General features: G+C 38.0%; 1 long non-coding RNA gene across 1 annotated transcript in view; it reads right to left on the reverse strand.

Moving 5' to 3' along the window:
• The window catches only part of LOC142861618 (uncharacterized), a 49577-nt gene extending 24086 nt beyond the window's left edge, over positions 1 to 25491 (reverse strand). Inside the window, exons 1-3 of the long non-coding RNA XR_012912839.1 lie at positions 25184 to 25491; positions 23209 to 23369; positions 17834 to 17962 (exon numbers count right to left, since the gene is read on the reverse strand). This is a non-coding gene — a long non-coding RNA (uncharacterized LOC142861618). The remainder of the gene's footprint in view (positions 1 to 17833; positions 17963 to 23208; positions 23370 to 25183) is intronic.
• Positions 25492 to 25705: the final 214 nt, after the last annotated feature.

Here is a 25705-nt window from a genome sequence, read left to right on the forward strand (position 1 = left end):
CTACGTGTCCGCCACCTTATCATTTTGAACAGAAGAAATATCCTGTTTATGAAACATCCGCAATAATGATAGAATTTTCTAATAGAACCACTTCGGAAGATGGGATGGCACATGTCTGTAATAATTTAACCAAGCTTTTCTTTTTCTTTTTGATAAAATGTGTTTCTGAGATAACGGTGACAATAACACTATACTAAATATTCATTTTTCCGCCTTTTCTCTCGAGTCCCTTTGATCTGCCTGGCTTCCAATCTAGCAATAACCCAATCTTGCTTCACATTGCTCTCCAAATCATTAGAAATATCATGAAAGACTATTTGTTCCTTTGGTTAAAAGAGTTACTATCCTTTTCCTATTCTGATCTCAGTAAAATCCTCCAACTAGAGAGATCACTATATAAGATTTTATCCATTTCCTCTAAAAGATGGGAATAAATGTGTACTTGATAAATCATTATATGTTATGAAGTCCTAAACTGGGAACATAACTTTTTTAAAAAAATTAATACCTGTGACACATTTTCATCCTCAAAAAATGCTTGTCACTTTCCTACTTGTGCAGTATCACCTACAGTCCTAGAATGTCATACTTGGAAGACACAGTGGGGCTATCAGGCCCAGTAAGTCTTAACCAGGAAAAGTTTTTTAAAACATGCTTACTAAGCTCCTTTTCCATGGATTCAGACTTAGCAGGTGTATGAGTGTGTGTATGGAGGTGGGGCAGTGAGGAATCTTTGTTTTTTCAGCTTCTGGATTTATTTTTTTAATCTAGGACTGAGACTGGCCTTTCTAAATAAGCCACAAAACTCAGAAGTATAAGGGAAATGCACCATTTGACTTCAGAAAAATTGGAAATTAATACAAACATAGTTAAAAATATTACAATGAAAACCAAAAGAAAGAAGACAAACTAGGGGAATGTTTACAAAAGCAATTTCCCATAGTAGTCAAAGAGCCCTTATAAAAATCAATTAGAAAATGAGTTTCCACCCAATTCTCATTCATAAAAGCTGTATGTTAAAACAATAAAATAACATTGTTGTATATCTGATTGGCAAATATTTAAAAGCTTGGTAGTTTGGGTTTACTCAGTCTCCTTTGGTGGAATATACAATGGGGCTACCACTTTGGAGGATAATTCTCAACATTTATAAGGGTGAGTATTTGTATGTAAAAGGCAATGCCAGATGAAAACATCTCCCCACCCATAGCTAACAACGTGAGCAGTAACAATTCTCAAAACAAAGTTTATAAACAATGTGTCAGCAGCAAATAGTCCAAGAAAGTAGTAACAACTTGATACCATAATCTTTAAAATGTTGTAGCCAATAAAATAAATAGATGTTAATGCTGTTGTTCATTGTTCATCAACAAACTTTTACTGCCCAGAAATGGAACAGAGGGAAAACATAAGAAGACAACATATCCCCTGGATACTCCCCAATTTAGATAGAAGCATATTGAAGGGAGTGGCTAAGCAGCTTGGGGACATAGTAGAGGCTCCTACCCTTCCCTTTCAGCAATGGAAGAAGATAGCCATCCTCTCTAGGAAGTAGAATGAACTGGGCATGTAAGTTTAATAAAAGAACAGATTTTGGCCAGGCGAGGTGGCTCACGCCTGTAACCCTAGCACTCTGGGAGGCCAAGGTGGGAGGATTGCTTGAGCTCAGGAGTTCAAGACCAACCTGAGGAAGAGCGAGACCCCATCTCTACTATAAATAGAAAGAAATTAGCCAAACAACTAAAAATAGAAAAAAAATTAGCCAAGCATGGTGGCACATGCCTGTAGTCCCAGCTACTCGGGAGACTGAGGCAGAATGATTTCTTGAGCCAAGGAGTTTGAAGTTGCTGTGAGCTAGGCTGACACCACAGCACTCTAGCCTAGGCAAGAGAGTGAGATTCTGTCTCAAAAAAAAGAACAACAACAACAAAAAAGAACAGATTTAAAACCCCATGTGAAAAAAAAGCTCAATGAAATGAAGAGGAAAACCTAATAATAACATGAATTCATTTATATAAGAGTTAATGAAATATATGAACTAGAAATAAAGGGAGCTAACACTTGAGGAAATATATTGAGAACCAAAAAAAAGCATTATAGATACAATAGCAATGTTAGAAATAGCAAGAGAAAAATATACATGCCTGAAAATTAAATTTCTGGTAGGAAAACAGATTAACTGCAGAGGAAACAGAGATTAAAGAATTTGAGAGAAGAAAGTAGATATGAAATACCAAAAAAAAAAAAAGATTCAATATAAAATAATTAATGTTGAATTAGAAAATTTTAAAAAATGAAAAAGAAAAGTATTATAAAATATAAAAAATATGTCCTTGGAATGAAGAAAGAAGTAAACATGCAGATCACAAGTGTATACCGTATTCCAAGAAAAGCTGACTTAGAAGGAAAATTACATCAAGACACATTCAAATTAAATTATTGATTAATATGAAAAAAAAATCTTCTGGCATCCATAAAACAAAAGCAAATCATTTACAAGGTGGTAGGGCGAAAACAAGAATCGGACAATTTCCATTGGGACTCTCTATCCTAAAAGACAATGTCTAGAAAATTCGAGGAAAAGTGGGTGCCAAGAACAGTGTGTTTGGTCAAGTTGTCCCTTGTCTATACAATAGCTGAATCATGTTCTCAAGCATTCAAGCACTTAGAAAAATAATAATATGATTTTTTTCTTGAAAAACATAATTAAACGTCAATTAAAGCTAGATAACCAAGAAATAAGTCAAAATAAAGAAAATAAAAATAGAAAAGGCATGGTTTTTAAAAATGTGATGAGTGTTAAATCCATTAAGTATAAAAATATGATTTTAAAACTGCAGGAATAATTATTGCAGACTAGACTGTAAAGTGATAGACCTTACCATGATAAAAAAAAATCAACAAAACTCTTCACAGGGGAAGCAAAGTAGAATATTGCATAGGAGTGGATTTTATCCTCGATATTTTTGGAATATTTCTTTTTAATGGTAGAGGGAACTTTTAGAAATGAATAGTTCCTGTAACAATAAAACATTTATCTAAAGTTTAGATATTCTATCAGTTTCACCTCAGTCTTTTTAATCCTGCTAGATCCAAATAAAAATTAAATACAATATATTTTTTAAATGAGCACGTATAACATGATCCTTTTTAAAATAAATTGTTTTATCTATCTGGTTTCATTCTACATAAGCATAACAAATGTATGTTATGATAATCATTTAATGTAAAAAATGATGATTTCTAGATAGTTGTGGATTAGAGTAAATAATGATTTCTTCTTTTTATTATTCTTTATTGCTTGGGTATTTATGAACATATTTTTCCCCAAAAAATTATTATGCTAAAAAAATCAGGTGTGTGTTATCCTAAGCACATTTTAAAATTAATTGGGACCCCTAATCTCATTTTTAGGAATTCATTCTGCATATCTATTTGCCTATATTTGCTTACAATATTATATATATATGTGTGTGTTCATTGTAGCAAATTTCAATGTTCATCCATACAAAACTGAGTAAATAAATTATGGCATATTCATACAATGAAATATTGTGCAACCCTTAAAAATAATGAAGTAGATTTAAATATGGTGATATGGAAAAATCTCCAAAATATGTGTCATTTTACAAAATTCAACACAACAGTGAATTCAGTATATTCCCATTTCGGTTAAAAAGAAAATGAAAGTTCTATATATATATATGTGTATATATATATATATATATATATATACACACACACACACACACACACACACACACACACACACATACACTTACAACACCTGCTTGTAGATGCATAGAAAATGTGTGTTGATGCACAAAATTTGTCAATAGCAATTGCATCTAAAAAGAAAGACCAGGAGGCTGGAATGGGAGAATTATTTTTTATTGTATTTCCTTTTGTATCATTTACATTTGTTATTACATTTTTTTATTGCTTTTTCCCTTTGAGGGAAAATAGTTTAAAGAAGAAACCTTCACTGGTGATTTTATTGTTCAACCCTATATTTTATGGATGAGAAAGCAAAGACTAGGGACCAGTTAGGTGACTTGACCTAGTACACATAGTTAACTTGAGTTTCTAATTTATATTTTCTAGAGCCCATTCCAATTTGCTCTATATACTACCTCACACTTACAGCAATGTCATTACTAAACAGCAAGTATCGTCATAATACACAATGTACAGTCTCTCACTGGCATGCTTAAAGTTTTAATAATTCCAGAAGGTGCAAGTTACAACACAATGAAGCAAGACTTCTGGGGAAACCTGTGACATGTTAGATGAAACCAAATTCCTGGGAGTGGAAACGAGTGTGCTCACACTCTCCATTATTGCCTCAGGGACCCTAACACACTTGTGGGGGGATGGTAATCGCACTGAAGGATTCCACCTAGTTTAATCTCAATTCAATAGTCTCTCCAGATCAAATTAGCACTGTCCTAAAAACAAGACAAAACAAAAAATGAGAGTCCATAGATAGAAATGATAAGGGGGTTTTGCAATGCTTCCCTTATACTTAAACTCTGAGACATCTCAAAATTCTAACACGGAGGCTGTTCAAGTGCCACGTTCTGGATAAGCATTTTAACACACAGACTCCACACAAGCATCACAGAAATATCAATATGACTTTAAAAAATTAGTAACTGTCTAGCCTCCTGTGAGTGTTCTGCAAAATCTTTGCCTGAAAATAAACAATGTAGCGTCATTATTCTTAAAAAAAAAAAAAGAAAGAGAGAAAACGATTTTGTTTGAATTCTGACTCTGCCCTTTCCTAATTAAACACTATTGGGCATGTTAGTCTCTAACCATCAGATTTTCATCTTTAAAATGAGAATAATAATTTCAGTTTCTCAGGATTGTATAGAGAATTGAATGAGATGATGTGTGGCAAAGTGCCCAAATCAGGCTGTGTCAAAAGGAGATACAAAATAAATGTTAATTTCCTTCTCTCTCCTTCCCTGGATGTACAAGTTTAAAGGAATAAAGACATGTATACTTAAATAAAAAATATGTATATTGACTCAGATTTGAAAAAATCAGCCTTAAATGGAAATGAACTCAAATTATGAATGTGGTCATTTAGTGAATTGAAATTAAATACACTTCATCTCAATGAAGTCAGTGCTATCAACAGAAAGAAGGAGAAAATGCATGACTGCGTTCTCATGTATTTCTTGTTCTTATATTTGCTTCTTTGCTTATAATTATCAAATACTAATGAGGAAAAGCGATTTGGAGTTGTATAATTAAAATGAAGAAAAGGTAATTTTAGGCAAAGTATGCGGAAAGTGTTTTGATAATGAGATTGAGACACAAGTATTTTCTAGAGAAAATAATTGAATCCCCATAATTTGAGACACTAAAACTAAAGTATCACTGACTATCAGATATATGCTATACATATTAAAGCTAATATTCTAGTGTCATTTTCTAATATGAAGCAATATTCAATAAAATCCCAGTATTTTTACTTTCAATTTTTGTATATAATGCACACATATATACTGAGCACATTTAAAGGCATACATTATATAGAGATATGTGTATGCATATTTACTTATGTTTATTAATTCTTTAATATGTGATGTCTTATGCTTAGTAAGCCGAAGTGTGTGTATGTGTGTGTGTGTGTAACCCAAACAGAGAGTTTTTGTAATTATTTTGTACTTCATCCATTTGTGTATGCAAAACATTGTAGTAAAGGACTAATCAAAGCCTCATTTATGTGGAGCTGATAACCTTGTGAAAAAGAAACATGTACACCTAAAAATAAAAATATGGGCATATATAAAAATAGAAAAAAGATAAAACACAAAGTATGAATTGAAAACAGAATTATTTGGGTTTTTTGGGGGTTTTTTGTTGTTGTTTTTTTTTTTGAGACAGAGTATCGCTTTGTTGCCCAGGCTAGAGTGAGTGCCATGACGTCAGCCTAGCTCACAGCAACCTCAACCTCCTGGGTTCAAGCGATCTTCCTGCCTCAGCCTCCCGAGTAGCTGGGACTACAGGCATGCGCCACCAAGCCCAGCTAATTTTTTCTATATATATATATTAGTTGGCCAATTAATTTCTTTCTATTTATAGTAGAGACAGGGTCTCGCTCTTGCTCAGGCTGGTTTTGAACTCCTGAGCTCAAGCAATCGTCTCTCCTCGGCCTCCCAGAGTGCTAGCATTACAGGCGTGAGCCACCACTCCTGGTCAGAATTATTTGTTTTTAATATATCAAAGTAGTGATATGATATGTAATATCAAATTGTGATAAGATGCAGAATATGATAAAGGAAAGTTACTTTTAAATCCTACCACAGTTGAGAGTTCATCATTAGACTCTTATTCTGGGGTTGAGGCAGCAGACCAGAAGGAAAGATGATGTCAAGACGTCAATACAGGCAATAATTTTTAGCAAAGTTTTATTAGGCAACAAGTCAATGAAATTCACTGCCATTATTTGTTATAGGAGATAAAATACAGAAAAAATTCACAGCACATACTAAACATACTATCAATAGTTGATGTCAATAATAGTTGTTCATAAAAAACTATGAGAAAAGTATAGAGAATAAAAAGTGTCATGAGCAGTATCAACAAAGTACTTTCAGAATTCAGAGTAGAGGAAATTCTTTAAAAAATGAGATTCAAGAGGAATTGCAAAGGGCATAAAATTTTATTTTGTTCACAAAGATAGGAACGTTTTATTATATAGGGAAAAGAATACATAGTAGAAAGGGTAAAGAAAGTGCAGGGAAATAATGGTAGATAAAATGAGAAATTAAAGCAAAAGAGAAAAACATAACATTGGTTTACTACCAATATTAAAAAGTGCCTAATTACTCTTCTACCAAAGTGGAACCATGGAAGATTTTAAAGAAATTTTAAAATTACAATTGCAAGAATTTTAGGAATATCATTTTGAAAACTGAATGAGGATTTGATTGGGGAAGTGGGGTCTAGAAGAATTAGGTAAAAAACTTTTGTGATTATTCAGAAGGCAGATGACTATGGACTGAAGTAAGGCCATGGTAATGGAAAGGCGGTGACTGTCATGAGAGATGTTGCAGTGACAGAACTTGAGAAGGAATGGAAACAACTTGGATGTGAAAGCAAAGATAAAAAGAAGAAATCAAAGATGACAAAAGGACTTTAACTTCCAACCATGAGGGAGTAACAGGATCCAGATTTATCTTCCTGCCATAAACAACCAGAAAACTGAACAAAATACATGAAACAACTGTCTTCAGACATCACACAATTGGCAGCATAGGACTGCAATCCCTGGGGAAAATAAGGGATGAGGAAAAATAAGGTGAGTCTTTCCATTGTATTGGCATTTTGTCTGGAAGTAATTTGCAAACCTCCAGCCCAAGGAGGGGAAACTCGAGAAAACCTTCATAGCACTGCTGAATTGAAGAGACAGACATTTCAGTTCAGAATGGCAGATGTAGCTAAAAATTGCAAGACAGAATATTAAAGAATAGAAAGCTACACAGAGGAAAAGCCCCAGAAATTTGAATAGGGGTCTTCTTGAGTCTTTGGCTGAATGCTGATCTGTGTTTGTATAGGATAAAACTTTCACAAGAAGAACTTCTGGGGCAAAAACAATTACTATAGAGTTATAAAATTTTTTAAAATTCCAAGAGCTCATATAAGGGCCAAGAATAATTTTATTTTCCACTGGTTAGAATGGAAACAGATCCTGGATAATAGAATTCAGTAGAGAGCCAAGAAAGACTATGTCTTAGAAATGAGCCTAATTACCTCTAGAATACAGGCTAATCTTGAGTGATCCTAGAAAAGAAATCTTGAAGCCTTGAAATAATACAAATGATCGACAAGAAGCTTAGTTACAAAACAAAGTCTAATATTCTTAAAAGGAATACAACAAAATCCACTACCCAAAAACATAAATTCATAATATCTCTCATCAAATCAAATAATATGATATGTGAAGAAATCAGAAGATACAGACCATCCCAGAAGAGAAATTAATCCAATAGAAAAAGACACACAAATGACAGAAATAATAAAATTAACACACAGGGACATTAAAACAGCTATTATAAATATGCATAATATGCTCAAGGATTTAAAGAAAAAACATGTACGTAAAAGGTAAAGTAGATGATACATGTACAATATATTAATATTTCAGAAATAATGGTGAAATAAAGACTTTAAAAAGATAAAAACTGAGAAAATATTTTAACAGGAGGCTTTCACTACAAAAGAAATATTAAAGAAGATCCTCCCGGCAGAAGTAAATGATACCAGATAGAACTAACTTTGCTAAAATGAATGAAAGAGCAATTCAAATGATAAATTTATGAAGAAATATAAAGGATTATTTTTCCTGTTTTTTAAATTTCTTTAAAACTAATTGACTGTTTAAAAGTAGAAACAACAGTAACTCACTATGGAGTTTATAACACATGAAGATGTAAAAATGTATAACAATAATAGCACAAAAGATGGGACTGAGAGGCAGAATTATACTCTTATAATATTGTTGCATTCTATGGGAAGTAGTACAATTTGACTTGTAGGTGGATCATGATACATGAAAGACGTGTTTTGCAAACCCTAGAGCAACTGCTAAATATAGCTGATAAGCCAATAGTGATAATAAAATGAACACTGAAAAATAAAACAAGTAAAAAGGATTTTTAAAAGGTAGATGAAGCAAGTAGAAACAAATAACAGGATAGTAGATTTTAACCTGACTATAACAATAATCACATTAAAAATAAATGATCTAAACTCTCCAATTAAAAGGCATGGATTGCTGAAATGAATGAAAAATCAAGACTTTACTATATATTTTCTCTTCTAAATATAAGGTAAACTCACTTTAAATATAAACACCCAAATAATTAAAAGTAACATGATAGCCGGGCGCGGTGGCTCACGCCTGTAATCCTAGCTCTCTGGGAGGCTGAGGCGGGCGGATTGCTCGAGGTCAGGAGTTCAAAACCAGCCTGAGCAAGAGTGAGACCCCGTCTCTACTATAAATAGAAAGAAATTAATTGGCCAACTAATATATATACAAAAAATTAGCCGGGCATGGTGGCGAATGCCTGTAGTCCCAGCTACTTGGGAGGCTGAGGCAGCAGGATTGCTTGAGCCAGGAGTTTGAGGTTGCTGTGAGCTAGGCTGACGCCACGGCACTCACTCTAGCCTGGGCAACAAAGCGAGACTCTGTCTCAAAAAAAAAAAAAAAAAAAAAAAAAAAAAAAAAAAAAAAGTAACATGATAGAAAAATTATACCATACAAATATAAATCATAAGAAAGCAGGAATAGAAATATCAATATCAAGCAAGGTAGGCTTCAAAACAGTAACACTACCATGGATAAAAGGGAATACTAAATAATAAGTAGAAGTCAATTCATCAAAACAACTTAAATCTAATTTGTATCCCCCTAATAACAAAGTTTCAAAATATATGAATCAAAAACTGAAAGAAGTGAAATTAGAAATAAGCAAATGCACAATTACAGTTGGAGGCTTCAATACACCTCTTTAAGCAATTTGAACAGAACAACTGGACAGAAAATCAGCTAAGACATAAAAGCTTTGAGTAAGACTATCAGCTAATTGTATGGAATTGACGTTTATAGAACATTCCAGCAAACAGTTGTAGAATACACATTCTTTTCAAGTGCACATGAAGTATTCACAAAGATAGATCATATTCTGGGCCATAAAAAGTCTCAATAAAATATAGGAATTGAAATCATAAAAACTGTTGTCTAACACAATGTAATTAAAATAAAAATCAGTAAAACAGAAAGACATCTGAAGATATCTTCAAAAATTTGACAATTAAACAACATACTTTTAAATATGCTATAGTTCAAAGAAAATCTCAAAAGGGACATAAAAATTATTTTGAATGGAAAGAAAATGAAAATACAACATGTCAAAATTTATGGAAGGCAGTTAAATCAGTGCTTAGGGGGAAATTGATAGCTCAATGGCTTCAAATTCATTAAATACCTTGGAATAAGTTCAACAAAATATATGCAAGATACTAAAAAAGAAGACAAATAAATGGAGAGATATACCATATGCATGCATTGGAAGATTTAATGATGAAGTGTTCTACTATAATGATGAATACATATCATTATAAATTTGACCAAATCCACAGAATATTCAATACCAAGAGTGAACCCTAGGGTAAATTATGAACTTTGGATGATAAGACGGACTTTGGGTTTTATTAAGATGAAAATTCTTTCCAAATCAATCTATAAATTCAATGTAATTGCAAACAAAATACCAACTTTTGTGTATAAATTGATTCTAAAAGTTATAAAGAAAATCAAATTTGTAGGTAGTAGACAAAAATAATTTTTGATTTATCCCATGTATGTAAAGCTTTTAAGTGTTTGAAAATCAATTAGTGTTATGCATCATATCAACAGGCTAAAGGAGAAATTCATAAGATCATATCAATAGATGCAGAAAGAGCATTTGACAAAATACTATAACCATTTGCAATAAACATTGTCAATAAACTAGGAATAGAGGGAAACTTCTTCAACTTGATAAAGAATATCTACTGAAAAAAAAATCCTACAGGTAACATCATACTTAATAGTGAGAAACTAGAAGCTTTCCCATTAAGATCAAAAACAAGATGTTCCTTCACAGCCTTCCTTTTCAATATTGTACTGGAAGTTCTAGCTAATACAATAGGACAAGACAAGAAAAGATATACTAATTGAGAAGAAAAAATAAAACTGTCTTTGCTCACAGATCACATGATTATCTATGTAGAAAATCCAAAAGAACTTACAAAATAAAACTACTGGAACTAATAAGCGATTTTAACAAAGTTCCAGTATACAAGCTTAATATACCAAAGTCAATGAATAAGTAGATACTTACTCAAAGCAATGAATAAGTAGAATTTGACATGAAAATCACAATAGCATTTGCATTGGCACCCCCCATAAATACTTAGGTATGAATCTAACAAAATATGTGCAACATCTATATGAGAAAAACTAAAAAAATGTGATGAAAGAAATGAAGAACTAAAAAAAAAATGGAGCTATATTCCATAGGAAGGTTCAATATTGTTAAGATGGTCAGTTCTTCCAAAATTAATCTATAGATTCAATGCAATCCCAACTAAAATCTCAGAAAGTTATTTTATGAATATGAGCAAACTTATTCTAATGTTCATATGCATAGGCAAATTACCCAGAATAGCCAATGTAATATTGAAAGAAAATAATAATCAATGGAAAAGTTTAAATTTGTTTATATTTCATGGAATAAAAATAAATGACACACAAGTACTATCAAAAATTTTTTTGGAATTGAATTTTCATTACAGCTGTTAACCTACAACTGATCAAACATAAATATATTATTACTTTTGATTCAAAAATTATTGAATATAATAAATAAATTTTTATTGAAAATGTGTCTCTTAATAAGAAGAATAAGGCTTTTCTGCCAATTAGTTTATGTTTCCATGGATAAATATAACTTCTGGCTAGAATGATACAGGTTTCAGAGTAAATCAGCAACAACACCAACAATAGAAAGGATTGGGCCACAGGAAGTTCAGAGCTTTTAAAAGGTATATTAATTAGTGATGTTAAATGAATTCTTTAGCAGTGGAACCTACAAGACATTTCTGTTATAAGTGTATGGCAAAAAGTAAATAAATAAATGAGCTAAAAAGAGGTTAGTAAAAAGCAAGATATTTGTGCTTATGGTAAAAATGAAATAGAGGTTGATAGTGTGTAATCATCTGGCAAAAGCTAATGAAAATGTTTTTTTTTCCCACCTGTGGCCCTGAATAAATGTTCAAGAAAATATAAATACAAACTTAGCACCAATATGTGGCCCTTTCTCTAGAAAATGTAACATTGCTATTTGGGGAGTAAATATGGAATTTTGCTTTCCCCTTTTTGAAATTGTCCAAAACAGGCAGCTGAGAAACAGACTGAGGTCTTGATTTTAGTAGGTTTCAAGGACCCCAACTGTCCCTCTGTTTGCTGTGCCAGAGGTTCTGTATACACTGCAGCAACGCTCCACAGTAAGACCCAGAGTGGGTAAGAGGGAAGGTTTTCTCGTACAAGTGGAAGAAGAAGGGATTGAGAAAGGGGTGATATGAAAGGAGAACTAGACTCATTTTCACATCAGGAAGCTTTAGGGAAGAGTGTGATGGAAACTTGACAATCTTTAACACTCTGGGGGCCCCCATCCCAGTGCCCCATACTCCATGGAAACCTTTCCTGCCCCCCAGGGGACTATCTCAAACTGTAACAAAATTAAGTACAGTATGGCCCAGAGAAAGGAAAGAAAGGTCACTACTTGGACACATCATTTAGATTTACACTGCTCTGCTTTTCCTTAGACACGTTTTCTTTTCCAAAGCTGCTAATACCAAACAGGCAAAGAAGTGTGAGACCCAGTTAAGAATGTGAAACTGGATCTTTTGTATATTCCAGGGCTGAGTCTACACAATAGCAAAGTGTCGGATGTTTTGTCTCCACCTTGCCAAACATCTGGATCGAATGAAGATTTGACTAAATGGAGTTGATGTTCATCTTGTTTCCCTTCCTAAGGGTGTCACTGACTCCTTCTGGCTGTGAAACACCCTTTGATATCAGTAGCAGATCTGAGCATGAAATCAACTGTCTACAGAGGAAAAAAGAAAGCAAGCCTTGCTCAGTCTTTCCATGAATGTCTTTTTTTTTTTTTTTTTTTTTTCCATTCTTTTTCCTAAGCGCTCTCAGAGACTTCAAGGTTCAGGCCATGACACTCGGAAAAGGGCAAATCAAGTGCTCCTGTGATCTGCCACCACGATATTGCTTTTCAGCCTCCATTTGAGGCCTACTCCTCTTTCCCGCTCACTCTCCCGGGACAAGGCATGAGAGCCTCGGCCCCGTGGCGATTCCTTCACCCTCTGGTCTCACACTAAGAAAAAGGGAGGCAGCCCCAGACCAACTCAAAGCTGCACTTTAAACAAAGCAACATAATGAGCTGCATTTTGTTGAGGGCTCTCCAGGTCCCCCAAATCTTTCTCAAATGTGATTGTTTATAAAATGTTTGATAAAAATAAATGATGCTTTCAATTTAAACAAAATTTCACACTGTTACTGGTTTTAATAACAGTTTTGACAGATGAGATTTTCATCATCTGTTTTTTCTTTATGAAGGCTTCTTCAATAAACTAAAAATGCTTTAAACTAACAGATGTGACTATAAAGTAAGGCTTGAGTGTGAGACATCAGGAACTAAGGCTTGTCAAATGCTTCAACATAGAAATTTAGTCCTAGTGCAAGCCTCTCCTGGGGATTAGGAGAGTCACCAACCCAGTGGTTGCAGGCTAATGTGTGAAGCTTGTTTTAGCAGCAAGATGCCATTTTTCCCAAACTGGGACTCTGTGTATGCCTGCTTCTCCCAATCCACCCTCCGGGTCTCCAGATTTCTGCTACTCCAGCTATCAAGAAATCTATTAAGAAGCCACCCCAAATTTTTTGGAGCTGATGTTGACATTTGACAATCTGATGATTCACAGTTATTTTTTCCATCAGCTCAAAGACTTGAGTTTTCAATGATACTGTGTTTACAATAAAGAAGTTATTTTTGTCTCCTTTAAAAAAATATATATTTATTTTTTAACAGAGTTGAAGGCTTGAAACTAAGTACTCTGATTTTGAAATAGCTTACTTGCCTCCAAAATATGACAGTTCAAAGTAGTTTTCCCTCCTCTTTTCTGCCGTCTTTGTATATTTTAGCTATTCTTGCACAGAGAAATACAACACTGGGAGGCACATTGGTAAATTTAGTTTAACAACAAAAGTAATCCTAGAGCTTAGAAAAATCAAGGAGTGATATTATGTGTAGAACATCTGTCTTAAGCCTCTCATATTTTACATGGAATATCCTCTCACACCAAAAAGTATATGTTCCAATTTATTGACATGACCTCACAATTAAATAAAAGGCTAAGAAATACTGATTTACATTTCCATCTTTCCCATTAATATATATATAGAAAGATATGCCTATATGTGTATGTATATAGTTCATCAAGTTCTTTAATTCATAGTTTTATACCTTCCCTTGAAGTAGACACAAAGCACTTGACTTCCACAACTTAGAATAAATGGGCGAGTAATGTGTCACTTTTTATCTCACTCCTCTCCCTCAAGTCCCTGTGGTGAAATCTACTAGTGACTTCATTTGTAGGCTCGGGAGGCCCCAGCACCTGGCCAGCCCTGACAGCAGCAAGAACTCATCCCTCCCTTCTGAAGGGCATCCAAGGAAGTTTCTGTGTCAAAAGAGATATTTGGAAGGATCATGGCAGTGCTGGGGTTGTGGCAGAGCTAGGGGGCAGGAGCTGTCTTGGACAGACTTTGGCCTGAAGCAAGCTGAAAGGCCTCAAAGTGAGGCATTGCATGAAGGAGGACAGAGCTGCCATGAGGAGGCAGGAGAAGACATGGCTGAAATGTCAAGGGTAACCAGGTAGTCCAAAGCCATCGTCCAAAGATCATGGCTAGATCAGAATTGGATTGGGCGGTTATTGGAGCAAAGGGGAGAGGCTAATTCAGAATACAGGGTCTAGTTGCATCCACTGGGGAGGAGGCAAGATCTAAGCTCCTGGGAGAGAGACTGGGAGGAACCAAGCAGAGCTTTCGAGCTCCGGGCCTTGTTAGAGTTCAGGGTTCTAGAGGGAGTGCCCAGGCTGAGAGCAGCACGGGGGATGAAGCAGGCAGTCAGTGGGATCATTTGGTTTGCAATGTGTCAGGACAAGGCAGGGAGGGTCTCAAACACTGTGACTCGAGCCTCACGCACTGGGGCTCAGGGCTGGCGCAGCTCATTGATTCATAACTACGCACTCACGTGTCTGCCTCCCCCGCTGGGCTGTGAACTCGTTTGAGGTGGTGCCTCCCAATGAGTGGATAAATGAACCAGAGTGGAAAAATTAGTGAATGAATAACTATGAAACCACTCCAAAGTATAAGAGCACAGAATCTTATTTGGCACTGTGAACATACTCTGATAGCAGAATTCTGTCTTCAGATCATAAAGAGAGTTATCTGATGTGACAGTGATGTGCTTTTCTAAATATGAATCCCAAAGGACTTAAATTATAACCCTGTGCCTTTATCTTTTATGGAGTCTCAGGCAATCTTGGTTATTTCTTACTTGGCAACTCTACTACTCATATATTATGGTCAGAAATGGAACTATAAAGAAGATAAATTTAATGTTAACTATGGCAATTAAAGGGCATGGGTTTTTTGTCATGCCAACATATCAGAGACCAACCATCTATCATCTCATGTTTTTTTCCAGGTTCTAAAAGAACTTGGATCTACCCTTCAACTTTTCCCTTCCCGGTCACCTCTCTGCTCTGTCCAAATAATCACTTTTCCTTCTACTAACATCTTTAACCTCTCCTCTGCCTCTCTCTCTTTGGCTCCTTCTGCTTTCTACCTCTAAATATTTTCACCTTTATTGATTCATCAATCAGCCATTCACTCCTTTATTCATTCAACAAATATCCATTAAGCTCTGTGCCAAGTACCAGCCAGCCGTTGAATATGCAAAGGTAAAAAGAGATGATCTTTGCCCTCAAGGATATCCCAGTACAATGGGGAAGACACACTCATAAAGACATGCATAACTGGATAGTGTTTTCTACCACTTTTCTTGTCCCATGGAAGATTTTAGTCTAGCTCCATCTAATGCCACCTCAGAAAGGAGCAGGGGGCTTTTTTGTTATTACCACCTTAAGTTCCACACCTAAGGGTTATTGTAAGTCAGAAAAGGCCTAAGCAGGGTCTTAGGCAATGTGCAAACCTAGCGTCAGAGTGCCATATTGAATGCGGCTCAAAGATGGCTCTCACCAGTTGGCAAAGAGAAGGGCGACTGGATGCTAAGTGGGCTTCCATGTACCTCACTGGCATGGGGGACAGCGAGTGCCTTCTCCCCAGTGGAGAGACCTGCAGCTTCTTGAGCTCCTGCTCTCATTGCTGTGGCATCTTCTCCCACTCCTCTTACCCTGCCCTTTGGGGAATCTCTAATCTGATCTCCGAACTTAATTAGCCTCCTAAGGCAGCAAAACTTGCTCAACAAGTGTGCATTCAAATCTTTCTGACTTACACTAAGATCAGAGGATTGTTAAATATTTTTAGCCTTTGTTTTGGGTGATTCACTGTCTAGCTATCTAGTCCTGGGATGAGGGAGAAGGGAGGGTGGCACAGAGCAGGGGGATGTCCTCAGGATACAAGAAAAGAAATGCAATTTACCTCAAGGATAGAAAAAAAAATCTATTAAATATATTAATGTATTTAAATATAAGCCCCCCCACACACACACCTTTTTAAGGTAAACTGCTAGGTTAACACATTGCACCAAATGAGAGACGAAGGATTTGAGCGTGGGGAGCTCTCATCCAGTCTGCCAGGAGACAGAGCCTTAATCCTGCCAGAGGCTCTACTTCACTTTCTTTCCCTACTCTTGCTTCTGTGTTTCGTCCAAGCCGGCACTGTCTCCTTGTATGTTCTTTTCTTAATCCTTGCAACCTGGCTTCCATTTTCACCGTGGTACTGAAGCTAGGTTCTTAAAGGTTACCAACTGCTTTCTGTCTGGCAAATTTAGGGGACATTTCTCAGACTTCACTTTCCTTTGTGTCTCTGAAGCCCTGGCCCCCATGTCACATGGTATTAGTACCATCGACAACATTTGCTGATCCACTCATTTTGACCAGCAAACCTTTGGTGGCTTGGTAGTAAAAACAACAGATACTTAGAATTATTTGTCAATGTTTTTCCAAACTATCCTCTCGGAGTATAGGCTAGATTAGGATAGTCCATCCTGGTGGGGATAGAAGGGTGGAGAAGTTGCCTCTCCTGTTGATGATCACTGGTCTATAGAAAAATCTCCTGCAGCCTAGAGACTTCTCTTCTGATCCCAACTCTATTACCTGCCTTTCCATGCAACCTTGGCAAATCAGTGAGTGGCTTCGTTTTCAAGACAGAAGTGATCCGGGGTGGGCAAGGGCACACAGAGCTGATGGATCACAGATCTCAGGCAAACAAAGCTTATGCCCCAATGCACTGCACTGCTCTGGGCTCAGTGAGGCCTACACAGCTATTTCCAGAAGAAGACCACACCAGCCAAGAAGTAACTAACACACAGTGCACCTGAGCTGCTGCAACGACTTTTCTCTCAGCACAACTGCTGCATCCAGGACAAGGGCTGGGAAAGGAGAAGCCAGCAGGAAAAAGGTGGCCTTTGTGGGGTAAAAGCCTCTACCTAGACTTCAGTCGACTGTTCCACCTCCTGTTGCCTATGAGAACAGCCTGATGGCCACTGAATGGAAGCTCCTTCTGGTAATTCCCAGGCTGCCACAAGTCTCTCCTTACAGTACAGAGACATCAGCCTTCCATCCTTTGGTGAACTGGTTTCCACCAGTGCAAAAGTGAAAACATGCCCAAATCTTTCCTACCACTTTTCTCCTTAATTAAATGGACTCCTTTCCTTGTTCACATGAGGAATAAAAGAAACTCCTATTTAGTTAAACAGAGCTAGCTTGTTTTAGGCTTTTGTTAAGACCCATTTTTACTAGTTGACACATTAGTGTATAATAAAATAACAAAAAAAATCTAAAGCATTTATATGTTATTATTGACTAACAATAATGAATGCTCTCTTCTGTTCTTTTGCTTTCTATTGCATAGAAATTACTGATTTTTTTTTTTTTACTAGTTGTGTCTTTGCTTTTGCCTTTTGAGCACTGACAGTGGATATTCCTCAGTGCTCTGGGCTTTGCTCTCTGTACTCACCACCAGAGTCCCCTCATGCTCAGGACGGGCATCGTGACCTCCACATTGATGGCGTCTCTGATGCTTGCTCCCCAGTGGTGCTCCAGTCTCCCAGTCCAGAACCTTCAGGATACCCTGGTTCCACTATTTCTATAGGAGGAGAAAGAAAAATGAAATGAACATCTATGGATTGTCTACCTGGTACCAGAGTCTGTGCTGATGTTTTATATACCATCTCTATTTTTTCAAGTTATAGAACTGAGACATAGAGCACTGACATTACCAAAAGTCACTCAGAGGATAAGGTACAAACAACTGGTGGGGCGAAGTTCATTAATGCAGTCTGTCTGACTCCAACACCCATGACTTCTGCACCATGCTACTTCCCTTGAAAGTAAAGCCTGCAATCATTTCTTCATTTCACTCAAGAAAGGGGATCGACTTCTTTGCACTAAATTTGGAGTCCACATTCTTTGGAGTATTAAGAGGGTTTGAAAATTTTACTAATTGATGCTCAAGACTACCTGGTTGAACTTACAGAGTATGTCTTGAGAGCTTACCTAGTACTGATAACTGTTACAGGTTCTGGTTGGCAAAAATCAATCAAGACATACTTCTGGTCATCAAAGAGACTGCTGTCCTTTTGTCCTTATTCCAGTCTCTGCAACGTATGCTCTGCACCACACACTAAGCTTCCTAAAATTTCATTTGCATACTAAATACTCCTTTCTTAAGCACCTGATGTGTGCCATGATATGTCCCCTGTACTTGAGTTACCAAAAATATTAAGACAATTTTAACCTCAAGGAACTCACATTTAGGTCAGTCCCTCCTAAAAATCCATCAGTGGCTTCCTCATAGCAACTACTTTGAACCCAACCTTCTCCACACAACACTCCAATGCTCAGACATCCTTCCCTACTATAAACTCATAGACCACGACTGTCACACTATTTAGTTATCCTAATTGTCTCTTATGTATTAATTTTATCTCACCAATGATTCTACAGTCTACTTAAGAGCAGGGATCACTGCTCACAACCATTCTTTATGGTCACCCGCAAGACAAGAGATTACTCCTTTGGCTTTGAATCTAAAGAATTCTTTCATCTAGTGAGGATTTAAAGGACTTTAAAAGATTTGGTGACTGATTTTAAGGATTAAACCCAACACTAGAGAATTTTCCTATTTAATAAAAAAAATTATCACTGAGATTTGTGATAAAAATTGAGTTTTAAAATTAAAAGGTGCTTAAATGGGAGGAGGAGAGAAAGCATTGTTAGTCTTATGACAGGTAAGGTTTCTTCATGGTCCTTTTTAAATTATCAACTATAATTTTGGTTGTTCTCTCACCTAATTGCACCTGTAATTTTCCCAATCAGGAAAAAACTGTGTTCTCCTTATCTTGCTATTTCAGAGAAATGTTAGGCCAAATCCTTGTGCAACTTTGTATAATAACTCTATTCTTATGGTCATATTAGTTAGTTTTTCAATATGAAAGAAAGGATATGTCTTACCTTAGGCAAAGCTGTAAAATAAGGGAGTTTGTTTTCTGTGTCCTGCCCCATGTTGCTATCTGTGCCCCACAGCCTGCCATTGGACCGAGCCAGCTGAGAGAATCCAGAACTAGGCCTTTATCTGTGCACTGGGGTGGACTGGCAACCACTGATAAGTTTCAGTGACTAAGAAGCTCAATTTGTCCAGAAGAATACAGCATCTGATGGGGAGCATGATGGATGTCCAAAGAAGTTGGCCAATAGGTGGGTGGGACCTAATCCTTGGATTATTTGGTTTAAAGACTTGAAAATGTAACACACAGGACTAAGTGAACCAGAAAACTATTGAGTCACCACCCAGCCACACAGATCCAGGGTAATACATTAAAAGTCCAATTAAACAAAAACAGGGTCTACAGTAAGAGTAACTTGGATCTCCAATAGTTCTTAAAGAATGAAGCAAGATCGTCTTATAAGTAAGGCTAAATAGCCTTCAGGGCTCCAGAAAGCTGACTTGGACTCAAGTTTAATTATAGTACTAGGAAATCACAATGCAATAATAATGAGCACTCATGAGTTAATTCAAGACCCCACCCTTATAAGTGCATTCTCAGTGGAGCTTTCCAAAGTCTCCGACAGTGGAGTTTAAAGTCAAGTGCCTGGGATGAGAGGATTGCTGGAGCCCAGGAGTTCAAGGCTGCAGTGAGCTATGATTATACCACTGTACTCCAGCCTGGGCAACAAAGAGAGACTTGGTCTCTAAAAAAAAAAAAATTAATCAATTACCCAAGGTATACAAGAAGATATATCCCATTTTATATCAAGAACTTGAGCATCCACAAATTTTGATATTCATGGGGGTCTTGGAATCAATTACCCACAGATACCAAGAGACAACTATAGTTATAAAAACTCAATTCAATGGCATATAGTATGTGCCTAGTATAGTGTCTGGCATGTAATAAGTGTTATATAATAATTAACAAGTATTGCTATCCACCAGGTAATGGCAGTTTCAGAATTGTATTTCAATAGAATTTGTTTCTAATACAGAGCTATCAAGTAAATATTCACTCTTGATAAAGGTACCAATACAGGCACTGGCCAAAACCAGTTGAATGTACATAAGGCACTTAGTTTTAATATTGCCAATATAAAAAATTTTAAGAAGATCATTTAGCATTCTTTATTGCTGGGAATCTCTACAATATCTTGTAAATTGCTTTAAACTGGTGCTTAAAGTTTTCTGTAGGACTCTGTCAAATGTAGATAAGGGTCGTGAAGGAAAAATTTACATTTCATCAGTATTAAAAATTTATGAAAACTCATGAAAATGTACTTTATTGTGCTTTTTTATTTTTGCTGTTTTATATTACAATCCCTAGGACATACTTTGAAAAGAATTGTTTCACTGTTGCAGCTTAAACCTTAAAACATCTCAAATTCTCTCTTCAACTCAGAATGCCATTCATTAAATTCCTTCTTCTAAGGAACCATAAATGCAGTAATCTAGACCCTGATAAAGGCTTTAAAGTTGTCCCATAGGACACTTGGGGTGGAGAAAGATGGAGCATTAGTGTCAAAGTAGCATATTATTTGATTCTCAATATAATTAATAAACTCTTTCTCTCCCCCACAGGAATCTGCTAAATCTCCAATTCTTATTTGTGTTGAAGCAGAAGATTTAGTTACCTACCTAACAGAAAAGGGGGGAAAGATCTGAAAAAGGCTTTAAGTACTTAGTAGTTTAAACCTTGCATAAATTGGAGATTTGAATAAAAAATCAGCCCTGGTATTTTTCTATGAAAATGGTGAACAGAAGGAATATATGTGCTCAGAGGAATAGAGTTTTATGCCAAACATCAATCAACCCAGCTTAAGAAGACTATTTATAATACTGTGGGGGTTCTGGACAGTTGCACTTCACACTGTGAGGACCAATCCATGACATTAGATAGTGAACAATTGAAGTCTTCACAAATAATTAAAGCTCTGTTTGAAAATGGAGATGTTTTCCACAGCTTTCCTGTGTATGCATGATGTCATCGATATTCAAGAGTGTAAATATTGACTAGTTATTGCTGGTAGCCAGAAGGAGCAAAATCCCCTTTGAAATAATAATGTGGAGTGTGTGTATATAACATATACATATGTATGCACACACATATGCATAGAGATGTTAAATATATAGTCATATAGGAAGAGAGAAAATATAGATTTCACTTTATATGACAGTTGAATAGCTATACTTTAAACAACCTATGTTCACTGCCAGTACAGTTCTAGTGTGACTGTGTATGTATGTATGTGTGTGTATGTGTATGATATGCAAAGAAGACACAAAAATATTTCTGAAATTTTTTATCTGGGTTTTTTTTCTCTTAGCATGATAATGAGAAATATTATAAAGTATGCCTTTTATCTTTAAAAAAACTCTCCATTGTTTAAACTGGGACATAGAAATATATGATTTTGGAGTTTGCAAGGGCAAAATTAAAAATCTTGTCTAGTTTTCCTAATATTTTAAGCCCACCTTAAATCCTTTTGGGGTGGAGAAAAGGCATAACTAATACATAAATTAAAATCCTGGAAATGGCTCCTTAATTTGACAATTTTTCATTTAAGAGACATGGGACTTAGAAACTTTTTGAGATTAAAAAATCCCGAGGATTATTATTTCAATTTACTCTTTTAACTGCAAACTATTAAAGATAATCAGCACACTTTAGCTGTGCGAAGATACAGAAGAAAACAAAAGCCATTACCTTTCTCCACGGAGCTTCCAATTCAGAGCCAGAGGTAACACACATGCCTGAGTTTTATCTATTAGAGAATGAAGATCTCCACAAGAAGAGATCATTGAGTAGTGAAACAGTAAGTGCAAAAAGAGTTGGAAAATGGAGCAATCTGTACAGATGAGAGTCATCAGGAAAGAGGTAAGCCTCACCTTAGACAATATGAACTGTGGATGCTGGATCACCAGGGAGGAAGAGGGGTTCACAGCACATATAGGAACAATGGCACTAGCAAAGAGGTAAAAGGTGGGGTGAGCACAAAGATGGTGGAAGAAATATAAATGGGAGAGTAGAATGAATTTGAGACTATGAACTATATTGATTAAAACCTGTGGTCCTGTGAGTGGGCCTCAGTTCCACTTTTGGCTTTACAAGATTCCCACTCAACCAAAATTACACATACAAAATGAAATGAAGAAAAACTCTGCATTTATTATACTTAGGAGGTGAGAGAACCGTGACAATGTCGGCCCATCCATTTTTAACTATGTTAATGAACACTGCAGTTTGTTCCTTAAGTGATTTGCCCAGGTGTAGTCAGGGATTATGGTTCATACGTCTTTTGTACTTTCTACTGTATGGACCAAGAGCAGGACTAACTAAATACGTGTTGATAACTTGTTGAAGGCCACTGCAATGAAGATATCCAGTAGACAGAGAGGAATTCCACCCTCCACCCCTAGCTTTACAGATGACTAGAGTCCACAGAGGTCCCTGACCCCTAGTGTTGAGGAAGCCATGATGGACATAGCATATTTTTAGAATATGGTTTCAAGTTAAAGCCACCGCGCGTCAAGTTGGCTGGCAGTAGACTCCCGTAATATCTTCGTGGTGTCTACTATACAAAGAGAAGTGTGTGAAAATCAGTCAAAGGAATAACTAGGCTAACAAAGAGATCAATTCTGTGCAAAAAGTAATCTACTCTGATTCTTAGAGTAATCCCATCAGCAGAACAGCTCCCAAGTCCCCCACTTGAAATTGTGTTTTATAAACACGTTCCCTGACAAGGCAGGAATTCCTCCCGAGGTGAGTGACATGTAGAATTCAGGCCCAAAGCCTGGAGATCTTGATCTGAGGTGTTCAGCCCATCAGCACAGAGACAAACCTTTTTAAAGGAAATAATCCAGGGGATTTCTTTTTCGTGATGACTGTGTAGATGTGCTTCCTTGCAGTTCCTTTCAGTCAGCCTGCATACAGCAGGGCACCAGGGGGAGCTCACACATCTTCCTTCCTCTCCCCCTCTGAGACAAGGGTGACTCTTGTATCCTAGCAAAAGGGTGGGTCAAAAACAACAACACATGAAATGATTCACCAAGGTAAACAAAGGTAATTTGTTCTGTAAAAATAATCGAGATTCTTTGTGAAGACTTTGCAGTACCTTCCTCTTCCTGGGCACACCTACTATACAGTCAGCATGTAGCCAGCTCAGCTGGCTTTAAGATGTGGCCTCCAGGGCCTGACATAAGGGAATGTCCCTGAGATGCCCCTGCATGTCCTTTTAAGAGAGAGAGAGAAGGGGAGAGAAAGGAGCAGGGGAGAGAGAAAAGGGATTCTGCCTCCTTGCAATTTGAAACAGCATTTCCAGAACACTCCAATTTTAATCACAGTGGAGGGTAATGGCAGGGATTTGGCACTGGGGAGGGTTGGGTGTTTGGTTTTCCACATTGATCAATGAGATTGATTTTTCTGTTTTTTTTTTTTATTTCGGCATATTATGGGGGTACAGATTTTAAGGTTTCAATAAATGCCCATTTCCCCCCCTCCCCCCAAAAGTCTGAGTCTGTTTTTTAAAGAAGAGAATTAGTCTCTCTCTCTCTCTCTCTCTCTCTCTCTCTCTCTCTCTCTCTCTCTCTCTCTCTCTCTCTCTCTCTCTCTCTCTCCCCTCCACCTCCTTCTCTCTCTCTCAAGATTGAAAACATGAAGACAAGGAAGAGAAACTCAAAATATGTGATTAACGTTGGGTTATCATTATTAGTGGAGAGAACCAAGGGCGCAGAGAGTCCTGAAGGGCTGGATGGATTATCCGCATATTCGACTGACTGATCATGTGGGTTTCTGGCACCGACCTCGCAGTGAGGCCTTCCCCACCCGGGGAGAGGGAGGGAAAAAGACCCCCTGCTTCTGGTCCTTGATTCACGTACAACGCGCTCACTCATTGCTTTCAAGAAAGGACAGATTTCTAATCCTAAATTTCAATCTACTGGTCACAAAGTCATAGCGATCCTAGCCCTAGAAGGACTTCATGAGGCCGTGTGATCAACTCTCTAGGGCAGGTGAGATGGGATAGTTTAACAATTTATTTTCGAGATGAAGTCTGTGAGGTCCGGAGAGGAAAATCAAGGCTCACTAGTCAAATGACCTTTCTCCGCAGATTAGAAGCCCATTCCGTATCCAGCTCCCCGGCCCGCCTGCCCCTCTTTACACAGGCTGAGAAGAGCGCGTTTTACACCCCAAGTGCGAACTTGGAGCCACGGGCAGCCCCTAAGAGGAGAGAGGTGGATCCCGAGGGAGGTGGAACCGCTGAACCTCGAGGCAGCCGGCACCTGGGGCAGATGCGGGGCTTGCTGCAAACCTCTCCTCGAAGGCGGGTTTCTCCCGCGTGGGGGGCGGCCGAGCCGCAGGGCCTCCCAGGGCCTCCGAGAGGCGAGGCGGCCGCGCGCGGCGGGTGCGGGAGGAGGCACCGCGTGGCGAGGCCCGGCGACAGCGCCTCGGGCCGGGGCCGGGCGGGGCCGGGGCGCTCGAGGAGCAGCGCGGAGCCCGCCCTGCGTGGGGACCGCGTCGCGCTCGGAGGGGACGGGGCCGGCACCGCGCACGGGGAGCGCGCCCACGGCGGCCCCTGCGGGAACAGGCTGCCCCCGCGCCGTCCACACCGCGCCGTCCACACCGCGCGGGCCGCCAGCGAGGCTGTAGCCAGGGGACCGTCGCGCCGCGAGGGCCAGATCCAAGCCACCCCTTGGCGTGAATGCAGGGCCGGCCGCATCCGGACGGGGGTTTCATCGGGACAACAGCCCCGTGCGTGGTTCGGGTGCTTTTGTGCCCACAGGATTAGAAGACCCAGGATTAAGCTGCCTGGGACTCACACGTCAGGGCGGCGGCACTTGCCCGCGACCTCGGCGGCCCGAGACCGAGCCCCTCCCGGGGACAGCTGCGCACCTCGCTCCGGGGCCCCTGACCGCACCGCCTGCCCTGCGGGAAGGGAAATCCGAGCTCCGGAATTGGAAGGGGCTCACGCACGTTCATCCTCAGATCAGTCTCCTGGGAGAGGATCGTGGCTTTCCGCTCACAGATTATTTAGGGAGATGTCCTGGCTGGGATGGGTAGACATGTGACAGCCCAAGGAAGATGCAGGAAACTTTAAATTGTAGACACTTAAGCACCAACTGTCTGGGGCCCTGAGCTAGGAGGGTGGGAGGGAAGGGATTATCCATCAGAAGAAACTTTATGCTTCCAGGGCCCCTGGCATTTTCTACAGCAGTGAAGGTTAGAACAGCAGAGTGTGGGGAAGCTTTCTGAACACAGAATTCATATTCCTGAAACTTTAAGTCAGGAAGTGGGTTCTTCAGTTTTCCTCCAGCTGTGGGATTTTTAAGCCCCGTTTAATT

This window comes from Microcebus murinus, chromosome 17, assembly GCF_040939455.1.
Source record: "Microcebus murinus isolate Inina chromosome 17, M.murinus_Inina_mat1.0, whole genome shotgun sequence".
NCBI classification, from domain to species: domain Eukaryota; kingdom Metazoa; phylum Chordata; class Mammalia; order Primates; family Cheirogaleidae; genus Microcebus; species Microcebus murinus.